A 19,198-nucleotide genomic window follows, 5' to 3' on the forward strand; every position below is an offset into this window, starting at 1 on the left:
GAATCTTGTTCAGATCCTTATTTAGAATCTTGTTAGAACAAACTCATTATACAAAGGAGCAAACTTTATAAAATGACCTCTCAAAATACAAACAGAAACCCTTTGTAGAATTTCTTTATCTTTCACATATCAAATCACTTGTTTTCTTCTGCTGCTTGTTAGTCTGGTTTAACCTTCACTCAAGCATGTGACTTTTATCTAATAAATAACGGAATCCTGGAAATAATGGAACCAACCATATTCTGCTCCTGTGATCCCTGTCTCAAAGCTCATTGAACTGAATGGGAAAACTTCGGACTACAATGGGCTTTCAATCAGGCTCAGAGATGTTTGCATGGTCACAATCAACAGGTGGAGTGTAAACACCTAGAGCAGAAGGATACTTGGCTGCAAGTGGCACACAAGAGACAGTGTGAAAACTGCCCTTAGCAGTCACAAAAGTCTATAATACAATAATTTACACAATAATGTGATAATTAACAGAGTAATTTATAATAATTAGGTATCCATTACTCAATTAAAAATGATAGTTACTTGCTCTATATGAATGAAGTTCTGTTTGCAATGTGGGAGCAGGAATGTTGTCTCTGTGTAAATCTGGTCAATGCTTTGTGTGGGAAGGGATACAGATGGTACTGGAGACCAATCTGACTGAAGGCTGTCAGTTTTTGGTTGACAACTGGCTGTATTTAGACTAAGAACTAGATATGGAAAGTGTCAATCATGTTAGCGTTGTTCATATAAGAAGCAGAGCATCACAGTCCCCCTTTAAAAATTCTGCTAAGCTTGGAAAATATTACTGCTTTCATTTCATGGATAGAAAAAATTATACAAATAGATACTGAACCTGACTTGCTCTGATGTGCCGGAAGGAAGAGGCAGAACTTTGATTACTGATGCTGACCTGTCATTTCTATTACAAACATTTTCTTTTCTCCATCAAAGTGCCTTTCAGCTGTGTCAATCCAAAACCAAGAAGAACTATTTTTAATTTTCTTTGTATCTCTAAGTACCTTGTAATAGAAGAAATGAATCCTTCTTGGCAAGAAAGAAAGGCACAAGTAGGACCGCTAAGTCTGAAAGGTGACCTAAACATGCAAATAAACTGCTTGCTTTAACCAAGGGCAGTAAGTGAAAGGTCTCACCTGGAAATTTAGCTGAAGGTTCCTGTTCTGCAGGAAAACAGGTCAAATCCAAATGAAATTTTTCCATCAGTGGCAAAAAGTTGAAACTATACATGGGCATTCAAGAATGACATTTTTCAGAAAACACATACAAATCATGGAGTCATCAAGGTTGGAAGAAACCTTTAAGATGATCCAGTCCAATGGTCAAACATGCCAATGGTCAAACATGCCTTGACATTCTCAGTTAGATTTAGCATTGTACTATCAGAAGGTGCGATCAGCACTTGGCACAAAATATGAAAAGAAGGAGAACGAATCCAGGTTTATATGCACAGTCTCATGGCTTTTTGAGTGTGTTCATATTTATTAAACTCTAGGTGTCCTAAATGCTTTTCCTCATACGCTCACCACAGCAAGTAAGGAGACTGTAAATTACACTTCAGAACAGAAAATGTTTGGGGTCTTCTTTTGCTTAGTAAAATTGTTAAAATTACTCTCAATGCCAAAATACCAGTATGCTTGCCTTTCCTGCCCATTTCATTTCAGCCATTAATATGGTGGAGCCAAAAGTACTGTTGTGAGTAGACTGCTGTTCATGTAAGATCTACAGAATGACATTAATATCAAAACACACTTTCTCAAGCTTGCCTTGAGACTTTCCCCCGCCCTCCTTTTCTCTCTTGCATGGATGTTTTGGCCCCTAAATGGTTACTTTTTAAATGGAGAAAACCTGGTCTACAACTCATGCCATATGAAGCTACTCTCTTCTGCAGTACAGTTTGCACTTTTGCACCTGTTTCAAAGCCCTCCCTTTCCTCTCCAGCACATCTCTTTCTCCTCTGATGTAATCTCCCTTCACTGCATAATACTAGACAACCCAGGAAGATGATGAAGGACACAGTCTGATGTGCCTCCATGTAAGTGAATTTTGATTTATGCACTTGATTAAAAAAGTATGCAAATCTAGGCAAATCTAGAACATCTGTCAGACAGAAAATCAGCTGATCATTATCCATCTGTCTGGTGGCCATAATTCAAATTTAGCTATCTAAAAATAGATCCTATATATACATAACATTTACCATTAAGAGTTTTTACCTTTGTTTTTTCTATCTGCACTGCACTAGTGCAGCATGTTCTCTAAGTACATTTGAAAGATGAGGGACTACCCCAAAAGGCTTAGAATTGACATTACAAAATGTAAGTCCATTTATAGCCAAAACAAGCTCAATTCCCAACATATGACAGACATTATTCAAAGTAGCTTGCAGCTGTACTTGAAAGAAATGCCATTTTGTTCGTTAATGTTCTAAGGGATTTCTTCAATTTCATTCTGAGGCTCTCTTTTATCAGTATTTTCTAAGGCCTGTCACCGCAGGCCCCCAGCCGGGTAATAATTAGCATTAACTCCATGATTGCAGAAGGCTGATCAATTGCTTTATTATACTATCTATACTCATCTTATACTATATTATACTATACTTACTAGGAAACTCAGTAACCCTTACAGCCAGTCTGATACAGCTTTGGCCGAATTGGTCAATCTATTCAAACACCATCCAGTGTCCAATTAAGAAATCACCCTTTGGTAAACAAATGTCCATGACACATTCCACACGTGCACAACAGCAGGTGCAACAAGTGGAGGTAAGAATTGTTTCTCATTCTTTTCTCTGATCTTCTCACAGCCTTCACAGGGAAAATGCCTGGGAAAGTCTGTGCCTGCTCTCTGTGGCCAGAGAGCTACTGCCACAAAGGCCTACATCGAAGTAAGGATACAAAGTTTCTCTGCTCTTCAGCTGTTCCTACTTTTACATTTTTTAACACATTCATTGGAAAATATCTACCTTTCTGGCATCTCCTTGCATCTGTTAAGCTCAGTATTATTCATGCCTTCTCACAGAGTAAACAATAATTACAATGTGCAGAGCATCTATTTTTCTCAAATCCACTCCTCCTCCTGCTGCCAACATCTTCTTCCACTTCACTGAACCCATTTTTCTCTAACCTTATCCAAGATTAAGATACTTACATATTGCCAATGCCTGTGTGCTTCTGAGTTTCCAAATTACTGTTGTCATTTCTCTCCTGTGTGACTACTCAGGAGAGTAATGGAGCACAATTCCAAAAGTACAGTGCCACAGTTCCAAATCACAAAGTTCTGTACTACCCAGTTCCCTTTTTGCCACAGCAAAAGCCCAGTCCACCCAAAAGTATAAGGTGATTGGGTGGAGAAGAAGAGTTGGGCAGGGATGGAGGCTGTCTGCAGAGGGTCAATAGTAGGAAGGCAGGTGCATGTCCCAGAAGGGCTCACCTACCAGCTAAGAGACTGAAGGCTATGGCTAGCAGCCCAGCTAGCACTCCAACACCAGGACTAACTTTGCAGCTCAGCACTGGGCCAAGACAGTGTTAAGTAGGTTTTGGGAGTATCAGATTAATCCTCTCATATATGCCTCTGACATGCCTGCAGGATCACCCAGAGTGCACAACAGACAACTCAGGTGTGCATGGGGGAAGGAAACATTCTGCTTGTGAAAACTGACTACAGTCAAAAGCAAAACTCAATTAATGATCTATCAGATATTCAGGTAAGTGTCCCCAAAACAATGGCAAGTAAACTACCAATGGTATTTTCTCTAAAAGAGAGCTAATTTGTTAATCTTTGAATCTTCTTTTGCTGACAGCATAGCCATCCCTTTGGGAGACAATGAGTCACAGAATCTGGTGAGAATTTTTTTAAATAAATGACAGGAAAAGAACAAATAATTCTCCTGAAGCAATTTGTGTTGAGAATCAAGGGAAATAATGATTCAAGGTGCTCAGTTGTAGCAGGTGCCACAGTCCCCATTTAATGTCAGTGTTGTCACTTCTTCACTCTTATCTGTTAGAAAATAGATAAATCACCACCTTAAGTATTTGTGAAACCTAATTTTGCTTCTGATCTTTCTACTGTCTAACACAGACAAAACACCAGATTTGTTCTGCTTGGAAGGACAAACTATTCCTCAATAAATATCAAAAGATTCCCAACATTGGCAATGTGGCAACTCCACTCCATGCAGGAGCCTGAAAGACCAAACACATCACTCCTTGCTATTCAGGCACTTTTGTCAAAACAGTCTGAATAGTCTCTGCCTGTGCTGTCAGAGAAAGCTACATTTCCCAAACGCTGTTTGTTCTGAATGCCCTTTAGCAGAAACAAACTGGAAAGCATGAAATCCTCTCACAAAATAGATGAAAAATTCAATAGCCAAGTAGTACTTTCAGAACCAGACTGACTGATTCTGTGTCTTGCGGGTCTATTATTGTAAGATGCATTTCAGCATCTTAATATATTCAGAAAAAAATTTAGTCCTTCAAGTGGTGTTTAGTTTGTCTTTATTTACTTGTAATGAGTGTTCTCCACGTACCTCTACCCCAGAAGCCTGTAGATTCAAAACTTTCTAAGTAAGGAGAACAGAAAACATATTGAATGAAGTGCTTCCTACTGTGCAACTGAGATGAAAACCACGTCTTCTTGCTATGCAGTTGCCACGCTTTCACATCCACTTCTGCTGCAGCTGCGTCCTCATGTCTTTGTCTCCTCTTACCAAAGGTCTCAAAATAGGAACATTCTCATTATACGTGCTCACGTAATCATTATGCTTTATCCTGAGGCATTTCTGGACCACAGAAAAGAAAAACCTAGGAACATCCATGCTTTTAAGGAAGACAGCCTAGAGATGATGATGATGACTAACAGTAACCTGGGCACTTGCATAAATTTTGTGAGAAAAATTTCTCTTACGCGTTTTTTTTTAACATCAAGAGCATTTGTTACACACTGGCAATCCTACTGCTGGGAAGCACACAGAAAGATAAGCAAGTGTTCTTCACCAATACACCTTTACCATATGTATATCCAAACACAAGGGTCTTGACTTTGTTTAGGGCTTAGGACAAGAAATCACACATTTCTAAGTATGCAGAAGCAATATAGCTAGCTATATGAATGTTAGAAGTGATCCACTAATGAAAAAGAAGTAAATTTGTTACTTTCCAGGTGTTTTAATGTATCACTAAACTAGAAACAAGAGTACTTTTTATTATATCATGTTAGAAAGATGATTTGGGTTTCCTGTACCAACAGTGTTAGCTTTTCTAAAAAAAAGTTCTCAGAAAAATTTTTTGTTTTCCTATGCAGGGAAACTACTTATATCCCATCTCAGTAAATCTACTGTGAAGAAGCATGTCCTTCTACATCTGTTTCAGTCTATATGTTACAGCCTGTATAACACATGATATTTTTGGGATAATATTTGAAAGTTTGGTATGTTGTATAACAGGTTTTCCCTTTTGGTTCTTTGCAGTGTACACAGCTGTACAGACATTTTACACAAAGGTCTTGTGTGTTACTTCTGCTCTGGGAACATGACCTCCTCTACACTCTTGTACCAGAAGCAACATCCTTATCAATAGTAAAAACGGCTTCCATACATACATGATCTTCTTAATACCAGAATGGTCAGACTGGGACCATTCCTCCAATTCCTGCTCTCAGAATCTGCACTGAATGAATACCCAAGATCTTGATCCTTTTGTTCTGAAGTTCATCATTTTAGGACACAGAATTTGAAAAACTTAACCAAAGCTGTAGGACTGTTTTTTCCTCAGAATGGAACTTTGAAACTTTCAGTTAAATTTTCTGATCACTTCCATAAAGCCAATATTATGGGAAAGACAAGTGGGGAAAAAAAGCAACATAAGATTGATCCTGCTGCCTTTAAGCTTCTGGAGAATGTGCAGATACCAATGGTGCAGTTCAACCAACAACACGTACAGAGGAGAAAGCTTGACTGTGAGCGGTGTCTGACCCTGGAATATGCAGAGTGCCCTGATACACAGGAGAACACATACAGAACTAATAGCAGTTCTAAATAATGGCACAATTTTCTCTTTGTGAAAAAAAAAATAAGGGAGAGAGGAGAAGGGGTCATGATACTGACAACTGAATCAGAAGTTACCTGCAGTGATTAATAAATGAATTGACATTAGCTGAAGGCAGTCAATACCAGGCAACCAAGCATGTCACTTTCCAAATGCCTGTGAGTGACCAAGAGCAATGAGAAATAAATGTTAGTCAACCTAATGGGAAACAATTCAAATCTAACTCATCAGCCATGCTGGAAAGAAATCAAACACATCCCCTACTATGGAATGAGAAATTAAGCTCAGTAGTAACGAATCAACTGACCAACCTAATTCTTCCTCTTATATTTTGTCCATTCATCCCCACTGAGTTTTCATTTCCTGTTGCAAATGCACATATCACTTTCTGAGTTCAGCCACACAGTTCCAACCTGCTAAATCCTTTCTTAGAATCTGCATCTGGCCTGAAATTCAAGAGAATTTTGCCCACTTTCAGGAATATGTATGAGAAGTAATTTCGGATTTAGAAATAATTTTTACAGCTAATCTTGCCTTGCCGAGTCCCTGCAACTACAATATTGCAGCTCAATTTTATTTATGATCTTTTCCACTGTCAAAGGCACACAAGGAAATGAGTATCCCCCAACCTCTTCAGTCTCCTTTCTCCTCAGCCATTCAACTGGGAATTCCTCAGGGAAGCATCAAGTAAGTTTTCCCCTCTGCTTTGATATCTGCTACCCCCACATGCCACAAACACTTCCGTAACACAACAAGTCTTCTACATAAACCAGCATATGTACGTCAATCTGTATTCTTCATTAGAAGCAGCAAGGGATTTGGCTCTTTACTTGCCAGATCTGTGGAAGAAAACTATTCTGACAAAACCACTGGGAAAACTGAGGCAAGCAAAGAACTTGAGGCATGCTGGAGTCCACTTACACAATGCACTCCAGTAAAGGAATCAGCCCAGTGAAATGTAAAATGCTTTTGTAAAAAGATGAATTTATAATTTAGCAGATATATGAGAATGGAACAATCCCATGCACATAACCAACATGACCATGTGGCCAAAGTCTCTCACTGGGGAAGGCCCAAATCTCCTTGAGATCTTACTGACATGAATGAGGGATGTTTCCATCTGGCTCAGTGAATTCAAGTGTACCTGTATATACAGTATGTTCCCAGGAAGGGAAGTCCTTGTGGAAGTGCTTACAGAAGAGGAGTTGTGGAGCAAGAGAAATTTCCTGGTAGCAACATGTGGGCACAAAGGGTTGAAAGCTGGGAGCACAAGGCTGACAGAGAAGTAAAAACCACAGGGAGCTGTAACTGTGCTTCTACGTAGAGAAGAGAGATTACCTGAGGGTCTGTGTGAGACGAAAAAATGACATGGGAAGCTAAAGGGACACAGGAAGAAAGGAGAGCTCTGGAACCGTGCTGAGGAAGAGGAACACAATCAGTAATGAGGAGTTTCTTTGGAAAGCAAGCAAGATGGGAGTAAGAGGCTTCTTCAGTTCTGGGGAACACTGCAGGAAACCAGCTCTGGTGCAGGATGAGCAGAGAGATGGGTACAATGGAGACCCTACACTTAGCAGCAGACGAGCTAGATAACAGTATAACAGGTCTGTTTAGTTTTTAACTTAAAAAAACTCTTTACTACACCAAGGATCTTTCTTTTCAGGGTTTTTTTTAAAGGGGGTAAATTATTGTGTTAATGTGACATGTGCTACAACACCTTGGCCACCAAGTATGTAGTATTTGTGACAACCTTTACAGACTGTTATTGTTTGGAGCCCTCAAAAGAACAAGCAGCTCACAGAAGTGCATTTTCTTTGCCCTGCAGGCAGCACCCTTCCTAGGAGAAAAGTCCCTGTTTTTTTTCATATTAAGACCTCCAGAGTGTCCCTTGGAGGTAGAAGTGGGTTTGATGAAAGGGTTACCTTTCCATTATGAAACTGGTGAGGCACAGAAGCTTGTGCTTCTTTCCATTCAGCAGTTGGGTGATAACAGTCCGGCAGCGAGCAGGAATTGCAGTGTGAATAGCTGCAGGCACCTGCTAAGCTCCTAAGCCTTCAAAGCATGGGACTGACACCATCTCCATTAAAAAGCAAAGACAAGCTCTTAGAAGTACTTTATTGATTTAGCTATGCAAATAAAAGCTGACATTTTATTTTGTCACAGTCAGGTAACATTCTATAATTATATATAAAGCCAGATTAATTTTATTTTATGATTATTCCTTCTTCACACACCTACAAGCTGTATTTTTTTAGCCTGGATCAGACCAGGAGACCATCCCATCCTCTTCATGGGCTACTTCCCTGCTCATCTCAGTTTCACCTAATTGATGTGGAAATACTTGGGTTTAGCCAGTTTTGCAGTCACATTCCCCAGCATTTCTTCACCTGAGCATAGAAAAGGATCCTCTCTATCTTATAATGATATAGTTTATGTCTGATGAATACTTTAGAAAAGCTAAAGCCCAACCAAATCCATGCACAATTTTTTTTCCTTGAGTAAAACCTTCCTATTTAAGTTTTTCATTTCTGCCTTCTGGTTTCATAGTGCAAGCACACACAAGGTGGAGTCATGATTTCCAGAACAAGAATTACTCATAGACAAACCAAACCAACAAAAATGAAGTGAAATTTAGATTTAAATTGCTACTTAATCATAGAGGACTGGAAACAGCATTTAAAACAAAGTAAGCTTAAATCTATTCTTTATTGAGTAGTAAAAGTACTAACATACTAATAAAGGCTAATTTCATTTTCTTTACCATGGAAATCTGCAAGAAACCTGCTTGCTTTGTCATAAGCAAGTCTGTAAATCTAACACTCCAAGTTTTTTATTATTCTGTTTGCTTCCTTAAGCACCAGCCTGACAGGTAAAGCAGAAGACAACTTCAGCTATTTCAGTAGTGCTTATTGTTGATGGAAATATCTCTACCAACCTCTTCAGCAAATATCAGTCTGAGAGCCACTCAGATATTTTGCAGACATCACCCCAACACTTCTCTCAAACAGGGTTCTTGGGGTCTCAGTGCTCTTTGCTTTTGCCATGAAGCTCTGCATAACTATTTTCCCCATAATTATTCATCTATTTCTCACTTCAGTTGTGTCTCATACACCACAAATGATCTGGGCTTCCTGAACTATTCTTCTGGCTCATCTAAGAATACTCCTGGAAATCCAATCCAAAATACCTCATTTGCCATTCTTCACTGAATAGGATGGTGGAAAGAAATTCATATTTGCTCAATTCAGTAAATGCTTAAATAGTTAATAAAATATTATTTTATTAACTCAGTTCAAGGGCAGTAAAAAGTCTTTGATTTTGCTTATATAAGTGAACTCTTGCAAGATAATTCTATAAAGCTATCTCTGCTGGTCTACTCAAAGGTTTTTCCAATTACATTTTTGTAACTAATAAAAGATAATTTATTTCTCTAAAAATTTTGTCTTGACCATATTCCTTAGACCACCACAGGTGCTGGAAAACTCTCCAAAATCATTTTGGTTCAATTTGCCCTCAGGGGAAGATGAACCAACAGAGAAGAGAACACTGTGCTTTTCAGACTTAATCTGGTGACTGTTAAAGTGAGCCCAGGCAGGAAACAGCCATTTGGCAAGTGAAGTCTAATACAAGGAAAATGAAGCTAACCTCCAACTGTAAGTCAACCTGGTGCCCTGAAACAGCCTTTAATGAGTTTCTTAAGTTTCCTACTGCTCTTCTTGACATGTCAGTGACTTTAACATTCACAAAGATGAAAAATCAATAGGACATATGGATACATTTTGAGATGTTATACGACTTTGCTGCACTGTCTTCAACAATTGCATTTCAAATGAGGACCCTCAGTTCCTTGCTCGGTATGTTCCATTTATACTATATTTATGCTATAGCTTATTTTTTTTGCCTCAGAAACAGTATTTATTCAATATTCAATGAATAATCCTTCATTTTCATTTCATTCTCCAGCATACATCATGCTTACTCTAATAGAATTTCACTGATGTCACATTTTACCTGTTCAATCTTTGCAGTGGTCCTATTTACTGATTTTGATGAAATTACAGCTAGGAAAATTTGCCCCCTTTCATGGTGACTCACCAAGAAAATAGACTGAGATTTGAGAAATCCGTCTTCTTTTAGTCTTATAATTTAAGTTAAATAATGACCTTGATTCACAAGGCTTTCTCAATTATATTTACAATAGACTTTAAATTGCAAGTAAAAAAAAATTCAATCAATTACAATTCACTGAGACATATCCTGATAGCACAGGTTTACAATTTGACCCTGCAGTTCCCCGCGTACTTCATCTAATTGCAAGGCTTGTGTTGCTTTCACTGAAATTTGATAACACAGCCAGGACACAGTACTAGGAATGAGCGCTTTGACATTCAAGAGCAGATCACTGAGTCAGATTTGGCCCACTCAGATTTGGTGATTGGAATTATCTCCAGGGAATAGGACACCTGATGATACAAAGGATCAGAAGAACAAAACCCTCGGACTTAACCTCTGCCAAAATGTTCAGACTGGGGGAAAAGCTTTTTCCACAGGAAAAGGAATATAGAGGCATAAGTATTTGAGAGCATCTCTTTCTTAAATTTCCTGGACATGAGCCAGAAAATTTACTGCTCCAGAGTATCACCAATGAAAGAAACGAAATAAATAAAAAATCCACAATCCCACAATTTCTTGAGGAGTAATGAAGGAAACAAATAGGCTATATGATTATCCAAAATACGCATTGGGAATTTTTTCCTTAGAACTAATTTTGGATTAATTTTACACTTCAGGTGAAGTGTTTAGCTGCAATACTATACTTGCTTCCCCCTTCTTACTTTTAGATTACTCTATTTGTTTCCTCTGTATGTCTGCTGAAAGGATACCATAGATCACAGCAATTTATAAACCTTCCTGACTTTCATGCTGTTTCAGAGTGTCTCTTTTTCCTAGGAGAATAATTCTAATAGGTAAAATTCATAGTAGTTACAAGCCTAAACAAGTCAGTAAAATACACATGGGATTAATTTGGTTTAATTTCTTTAGCCTTTCAATATACTTCTATTTTATGAAAGTATGAATCATCCCTATTACCCTCTAATGACCTTAGCCTGGGACACTAAACCAGCCTTCCTATCTTAGGGCTTCACAGTTATAGACTAGTTTCATAAAAAAGAAGATATATTTCAATCAAATATCTACTAAATATGGTAAGGAAAATATTTCATGGTCTCAGAGAGCTTACTTGGCAATTAAGAAAAATTATTGTCTCTTAAAAAAATCTAAGCCCTAAAAGCAAATCCCTACCTCCAGTTATTATAGCCTATCTGCTTTTCAATAACAAGAACCAAACAGACCTTTCCAAGGCATATATGAGGCCAGCAGACAGGTCATTTTCACACAGTTGAATTAATGTATTTTAAATTAATTCAATTAAAATTATCTCTAATTAAGGCAAATGGATTTCAAAGAACCCTTTCCATTTTGATAAATGATCCTTCAGTAAACATGCCCTGCTATTGAAACACCTGGATTAAGTGCTTTAAATAGGGACCAAAAAAAGGTGTATTTGTATCTCAATTGATAAGGAGGCTGTGAAAATCACCAGTACATATAGGATAATTTTAAAGATGACAGTAGAAGGTTAAAGCGTGCTTTTTATAAATTATTTGAATTAAATACTCAGACTTTCAGTACTGAAAGGGGGCCTAGAATAAAAACTTCTAGCAGGGCCTGTTGTGACAGGACAAGAGATAATGGTTTTAAACAGAAGGAGGATCACTTTAGATTAGACATAAGGAAGAAATTTTTACAGGAGGTGGATGCCCCATCACTCAAAACATTCAAGGTCAGGTTGGATGGGGCTCTGAACAACCTGATCTTGTTGCTGGTGTCCCTGCCAGTGGCAGGGGCCTTGGACTAAATGACCCCTGAAAATCCCTCCCAACCCAAACCATGCTATGACTCTAAGTATGGCTGGACCCTTAAGCTATTTTAGCTGGGATACCATGATCCATAGAACTTCTTTGCAACTTTCTTAATCTGCATGGGCCATTGACCCATGGGCTCTCATGGATTTAAGGAAGTGAAGGAATGAAAACCAAAATATAAACAAGTCTTGTTCCTATTTGTCATACAAACAATATTAAGTGGAAGTTCCATATATTGAATCCTTTGGATTTAAAAATTTAACAATCAGCTTGCTTTCTCCTCATCTTTTTAGTTTTAATTTAACATTCAGTCTGCTGTATTCTAAGTGAGAGGTGGATTTAAATTTGACATGTTAGAGTAATACCATTCTTCCACAAGAGTAGCGGAAGGAACAAGCAAGGAGCTTGTCTAAGCAAACATTGTTTCCCTTTGGAGCAGATAGGATTTTCATCTTGAAAACTCAGAGGAAAAGGTGAATCTGCACTTCCACTGTGCAGGGATGGTGCCATGTAATTCCTGAATCACATCATTTTAATGAAACTTTTTTACTAGGTCCAGGCAAGAGAGAGACCTCTGACTGCTCCTGAAGAGTTGCTTGCCAGTATTCAGGGACTGGCACAGGGTGGGAGGACAGTCAGCTGAGTTGCTATGGATATGGTGACTACTTTAATCACCAGGTTCTTTGACCCCTCTGAAATTTTCACTTTGTGGTTTCACCCCTGGAAGCCCACAAACCCAACTTCACTGGATTTTGTTGCTCTGTAAAGAGCCCATACACAGCCCAGTGATACAGCACATTTCCTAGAAGGTTAGAAGGCAAGGAAATGCCAGACCTTGCTTGGCTTTATCAAAGGAGGTTTGTTCCTTTGTGCTCTCATCAGCACTGAGACAAAAACAGTCAAACCCTGACAGCCACAGAGGTCATGCAGGCAATAGGACATCCTTCACCTCAACTCCTTCTCTTACCCTGAGAGACAGCACCAGCCCTGCCTCCCCTCTTCCTACCCTCCCATGGCAGCAAATGCCTTCTCTCCTCTTTCTCTGTCCTACAGCAGGAAATCCACATGCTCATAGACATGCTCTCTCCATGCAGGAAGTGCCAGTGTCCCCATCCTCACCCAGCCTCTCCCACCCTGCCCCACAGAAGGACCACAGCAAAAGTCTCCACTATCCCTGCAAAGGCTCTTCCCCATGCAGCGCCACAGGTGAATCTCCCCACAGAAAGACACAAGAATGAGCAACACAACCTGCAGAGGGGGAGTCACATGTGCCATTTGGAGTTACTCACACCTGCCATTTCAATCCCTCGCTGAAAGCACTCTGCTGCAGGGAGATGAGGAGCTCAAAAGGACCCATTTCCCTTTGTATAAAGATTACTACTCAGCTACTTACTACTTACTGACATTCTGTAGCCTTCAGATTTTATGTTTAGCTAGAAATAACAGCGCCCTGGCAAGCTCCTCCTAAGGTTTTGCAGTCTCCATGGCATTTGGTCAGAGCATGTACCTACACGTGTAATGTGTGAATTCAGGAACTGCAGAATGCTCAGAAAGAAATTTTTCCCATCTTCTAAGCTAATGACCTCTCCTAAAATGCCTATGAGCTCTGAACATTTCCTTTTTTAGTTTTGTCAGCATAATCATATTACAGCCTGACACCTGACAGTGTAAATTAATCAGTCTTCTTTTATTTTTTTTTATTTTCCATACAGATTCCTCAGAAGACTTTTTTTTCTATTTTATCTTATTAAGCACAGAAAAATAGAAAAGGCAAAAAATAGATAGGCATTATAACTGAGTGACTCCTTCTGCAAGCTGATACTTCTGTTTCTAGATAGATTGAAACCAAGACCATTTTAGAGGACATACTCTGCAAAGATGTGTCTTTCCCAGAAACACACAGACCTAAGTGCATTCCTTAATGGAAATTCCATAGGAGGGTTTCTTGGGCTTTTTTTGTGGAAGTATGAGTCGAACATTTCTAAAGAAAGCCTGGAAGTGATACTGACAAGTGCAGATCATTGAGGGATTATGCTGATGTTGTAGTACTCAAAATATTTACTCCTTGGTTCACATACTGGGATTTAGTTCTGCATTAAGACCTATATATTCAAAAGTTCAAAAATATGAAGGTGCTTGTCATGGTCTCCCAATAAGTGCATATCCTTAGAGATGATGGATTCTCTTTTCTAAACTTCACTCGGGAGATGAGTAGAGCCTACATCTCCTCTCTAGAGCCTTGCATGAATCTGTGTGGAAAACTGCAGATAGGGAAATTTCAAGGGACTCTTTCTGCAGATGACCTCTTGTTCTTGAAGAGCTACCAAAGATTACAGGCCTGATAACATTTTTCTCTGGTCTTCTCTGCTACATCTTTATGTCTCACTTCAAAATGAGCAGTTTGTTGTATTTCCAACTTGTGGTTTTCTTTAAAAGTGCAGAAATAGTTCTGCATTTTCTTGATTGCAGATGAACAGGCACAACCTTTCACTGAACAGCACCTGTATGCTAGTTTCTTTTTAAAACCATAGGTCACATTCTGTTCCTTACAACATCAACCAAACCACTACAGCTTTGTTCAATGAAATGGAGGAATAGAAGAGCACTGTCAGAAAATAAATCCCTGCAGATACCCCTCCACAAATTGCTCATGTATGCTAATAGAGGAGGAAAAGTAAGAGCAAGATTTGCTCCTGCCTGAGAAGTTTCAGCACTTCTCCCTCAACTGCAGTCCCTCAGATTTCTGATGACTGTGTGAAGGCCAAGGACAAGCAAAAACAGCTATTCTTGCTCAGTTCAGAGCTGTTTGTGTCCAGCACTCCATCTCAGACTCCTCATGGTCACAAACAGCTCCAGAAACCTGGCTCTGATACAGATGTCTCTGCAGGGCTGACCTGACAGTCTGCATTTTAAGGGCCAAATAAATGGTTTCACTCAATGAATTCCTCTTCCCCTCTGAAGGAGGAAAAGATGCACCCACAGAAACTGAACTCATTTCTGTACTTCTCGGCAGGGAACTCCCTAAAACACTGATAGTCATAGCCAAGAACATAATTTTAACTTATAATATGGAGGGTTTTTGGCTTTTAATCAAACCACATTTATTATACCAAACAACAAGCTAGCTCTAGTGTTTCAAAGGAGAGCCTAGAAAGAAAAAGATGACTCCCACAGTGTGTAAAACTCAGCAGCAGGAGAACACTGGCTAGGCTATGAACATTTAAATAAAGGGGAACTTTTCTGTTTGCTTAGTCTGTTCAAGGCAGTAAGGAAACAAGCATAGCTCATTAACTAAAGTTCTTTAGGAATGGCAGATGTTAATGAAACCCTGCCAAAATGTTTTAAAAACAGCTCAAAAGAGGTACAGAAGATAATACAGCAAACGAGAGCATAAGAAAAAAGCTACTTACAGGACAGCAAAAAGAGGTTGATGAATACCAGAGACACCCAGAAACAACAGGAAAGTGATCTCAATGTCTGTCTTCTCAGCTGACTACAGCAAAACACCAAGGGAAAGCTGAACCGTTGCCAAGAAGGAAGATAAACTTGCATACATTTAAAATAAATGAACAGATTACAAATTCACATACTGAGAGCATGCCATACAGGTGGACTTCAGGACTTCAGCCTTTTCATTCAGGGCACTTCTGGTACTAAAGTAAATCCTTCACAACAGTGCCATTAAAGGAATTCTCCATCCTCTCATAATCCCTCTGCACCTGCAGTGCTGTTACGTTCACCCCAAAGGTGGCAACTGCTGCCTGGACACAGTGTAAGCAACAAGCTGTGGCTGTTCTGTGGCATCCTGCTATCCAAACAGAGAACACATAACTGTGGCATAAAAGCTGCTTTCACGCTGCTCTAAGACAAATACTACTTTGCCAATACATTTTCAGCAAATACCTAAACCAGAGTTCATATTTCAGCATCTAAACACAGACAGTTTCACAGCAGACAAGAAAGCTAGTTGACAATAACCACATTGCCTAATTTTGTATTAGCTGTCAGTTGATTTGGATGAAGAATCAGGAAGCCTGCAAGAGGGGGGTCATTTAGCAAGGCTTCTTGGCAATCTGCACAATTCTGCCCCTCAAAATGCTTAATACCTTAATGTTCATGGTTCAGATATGCCTTCAGCCCCACAGCATGGCTTCAAGAGGGGCTGGCATGAGCTACAGAAGAGAGGCACTGCTGAAGCTGTGCCAGCAGCTCCAGATTCCACTGTCTCCACAAAAATAACGTGCCATCACATAACTACAAGAGAAGAAGCAAGTTGCCACTGGAAAAGCCTCTCTGCTTGTAAAAATCAGAAAGGCTGCAGCAATTTGAAGCCACAAACATCTTGTGAGCCATGTACGTCAGCAGGGCAAAAAAAGGGAAAGAAACAATCAAGAAAAATTAACTTCTTGGTTGAGGAAATGATTCAGTGTTCTGTACCAAGACAAGACTGCTCCATCTGACATTTTTCAAGGGTCAGTCACCTACAAATGGGGGGGCTGAGGGGGAGGAGGGGGTTTATTTACCACTGAATATGTTTCTTCCAATACAGAAGACCCAAGCTGAATAAAATTCAGCTGCTGTAAATCTAAAGCAATCTCACAGGAGTTATGTTTCTCTAGATGTGAACTGGGGCAACCGAGATAGGGGTCTTACCACAAATTGCTCACATCAGCTGATCACTTATCTACTAGAGTGAAAAAGGGATGTCAGTGAACACATCAAGTTAGGTAGCAGAAACAGAAAATAATTTGCCTACATACATATTCCTTTTTTTTCTACACATCATCTCTATTTCAAATATTTAACCTAGACAGGAAAAAAAGGTTAAAAAAGGAAACAATTTGTTTAAATGGCTATTTATTTAGCCTTCAAACAACTTATGCATTAATTTGGGTACAATATGAAACCGCACTAAAGTCTATACCAATGTATTCGACAATTCAGCTCTTGGCAAGTATAACCTTTTCTTCTCCAGATTCTGTCTTGGATGAACATTCTTTTCACTGCACTTTCATGTTGAGAAATAATTAAATCACTTGATGAAAAACAGTACAAACTTTGTGAAAGGCTAAGAGAACTCCTGCCTGTTTCACAGCTACTAGTTATAAAAATGCTGCTCCAGAAAGTTATTAGAATATTAACAAAGGTCAGCATTTTGAAGTAGATATGGGTACACCACAGAGATTACTAGATTTCAAAATACTTCAAAATAAGTAGTGCTACTTTTCAGCTTCCACCTCAACATTTCTGATACAGTAGCTAATACAATAGAGAGCATAAATTTACAGGAAAACCACAATCTTGCGTGAAGCTTTTAGCACTATGTAAAATTAGTTTTCTTCTTGTACATATCAGCTCTGCCTTTTTTATTTGTTTTGCTCAATTAACACCATCTAGAAGAAAATTCAGTGATGTACCTTTCTTTGGCCACTAGCTACAAAATATGCTCCATTTTAGCATAGTTGGCAAGGCAAAGCAAGAATGAGTTTTTAATTAAGAACCAGGATCTGGAGAGAGTAACGTGAATACAGGGAGACATAAAATGTTATCAGAGTTACACAACCTGTTCTACAGTGGCAGAAAGAAGGTATGTTGTTGATACCATGCTGATGCTCACACAAAGCCCAGCTGGTGGTAATGCAATGGTAACAGTACCATTAGCCCTTTTCCCAAGCTGTTGTCTTCCCTCCCATTCCCCCTCCCTTCAGTAAATCATGTCTGGTATTAGCAGGGAAGCATCAAATTGTGAATGTTATCTCAAGGTAAAATGCTGTCTAGTTCCAAATCTGTTGCTCACCTGAAGACCAAACCCCATGCTTTTACTACATTACTGGACAAATTATTAGTACAGTCAGTGCTTTGAACCACATGCTTAGCCCAAAATGCTTTCTTTGCACACATGCCCTTTCAAACTTGACATTTTGTCTATTGATTTTGGCTGCTTTATAGGTACCTAAGTGCTGAGGGGAGGAAGAAAACACTGTGCACATACAAAAGGTCTGTTGATGGGTTCTCTCTATTCTATTTTGAAGAACAAAAGCATGTCTATTACACATCTTTGCAGCTCTTTGGGGATTCTACCAGCTAAAGACTTGACTTTTCTGAACAGTTACTGTAGCTTCCAAAACTGTGACTTAGAAACCAAACTTTCACACTTTGAAGTTTAGTAAGTGGCTTGGCGCCAGTTAAAATAATGATCTAAGAGCTTCCTAATATGCAGAAGGATGCTTTAATGAAAGTTTGCCCATTACATATGCAAGGACAGGTTATTCACTGTAAACTTGGATAAACTTTGTTGGTCTTGCAGCAATGAGTGCATTCAGAGTCTCCCAAACAACATACTTGGGTTGTGAAAAGTCCACCCTGGCATGTCATCATTTATGAAGCCACTTTTGCATTTCAAGAAATTTATTTTTCAGATAATACTTCTGAGACTCTTACTTGCTGACTTTTTCTACAGTAAGAAGTTCTATTTATTAATTTGCTAACATATGGACAAAGTATTCTGAACTTGAATTTAGCGCATTTAAGAAGATCAGTTAAGTCTTTTTAAACACCAACCAAGCTATTTTGTATGAAATTGTTAAAGAAATCAAAATTAAACCATGAAACATATTAATGGATTGATGTCCAGAATGTTCTTAGGTTTATGAGACACATATAAAGGCATTTCAGCTTATTTGTAACATGCATTTATTTTGTATTTTTAGGTGCGGACATCCCTACACTGATGTCTGAGCAGATGTGTCATCCAGTTTCTTTTATTTCTGAATACTCTTGCCTTAGCTATTAAGGTGGGATAACTAGGGATGAAAAGAAGTTCTCTGAATTTCATTGGATATGAAACTGCTGGAGGTTATCCTAAAACTAATGAAGCAATACCTTTATCTAAAGTGAATAAAGGTGGGGCTAAGCTCAGTGCAAGTAGTCCCTTGCAAAGTAAAACCTTTTGTGGACTGTCGTGAGGAAGGCCCACTACTGTCCCTGGAACTGATCGTGCCTTTTTTTCTTGTTTCACACACAACAATTCTTCACAGCATCTGGGTTTTCTTCACAGCATCACGATTTTCTTCATTCTTCAGCCAAGAACATGTCTATGTATGACAGGTGCTGTGTCACCTTTATTTGAGGTAGCAGATCTGCAATGTAAAGAGAAGCCAAACTGCAAAACTAGATGCCAACGTTTTTTCTCCCAAGTTGGATGCTTCAGAAAATTACTTC

General features: G+C 39.0%; 1 protein-coding gene across 12 annotated transcripts in view; it reads right to left on the minus strand.

Annotated features, from left to right (window-relative positions):
* The window catches only part of PKIB (cAMP-dependent protein kinase inhibitor beta), a 53,076-nt gene that overhangs the window by 5,165 nt on the left and 28,713 nt on the right, over positions 1–19,198 (minus strand). The window contains exon 1 of one of the 12 annotated variants that reach the window (XM_053973703.1): positions 16,084–16,103. The exons of 7 other annotated variants lie outside the window; for them this stretch is intronic. The gene's annotated coding sequence lies outside the window, so the exon portion shown is untranslated. Of the gene's footprint in view, positions 1–1,145; positions 1,210–4,615; positions 4,636–15,387; positions 15,421–15,567; positions 15,588–16,083; positions 16,104–19,198 lie in introns of those variants that run through there. 4 more of the 12 variants (XM_053973700.1, XM_053973698.1, XM_053973702.1 and 1 more) reach the window with 4 other exon arrangements.

Source organism: Vidua macroura, chromosome 3 (assembly GCF_024509145.1).
Source record: "Vidua macroura isolate BioBank_ID:100142 chromosome 3, ASM2450914v1, whole genome shotgun sequence".
Classification (NCBI taxonomy): domain Eukaryota; kingdom Metazoa; phylum Chordata; class Aves; order Passeriformes; family Viduidae; genus Vidua; species Vidua macroura.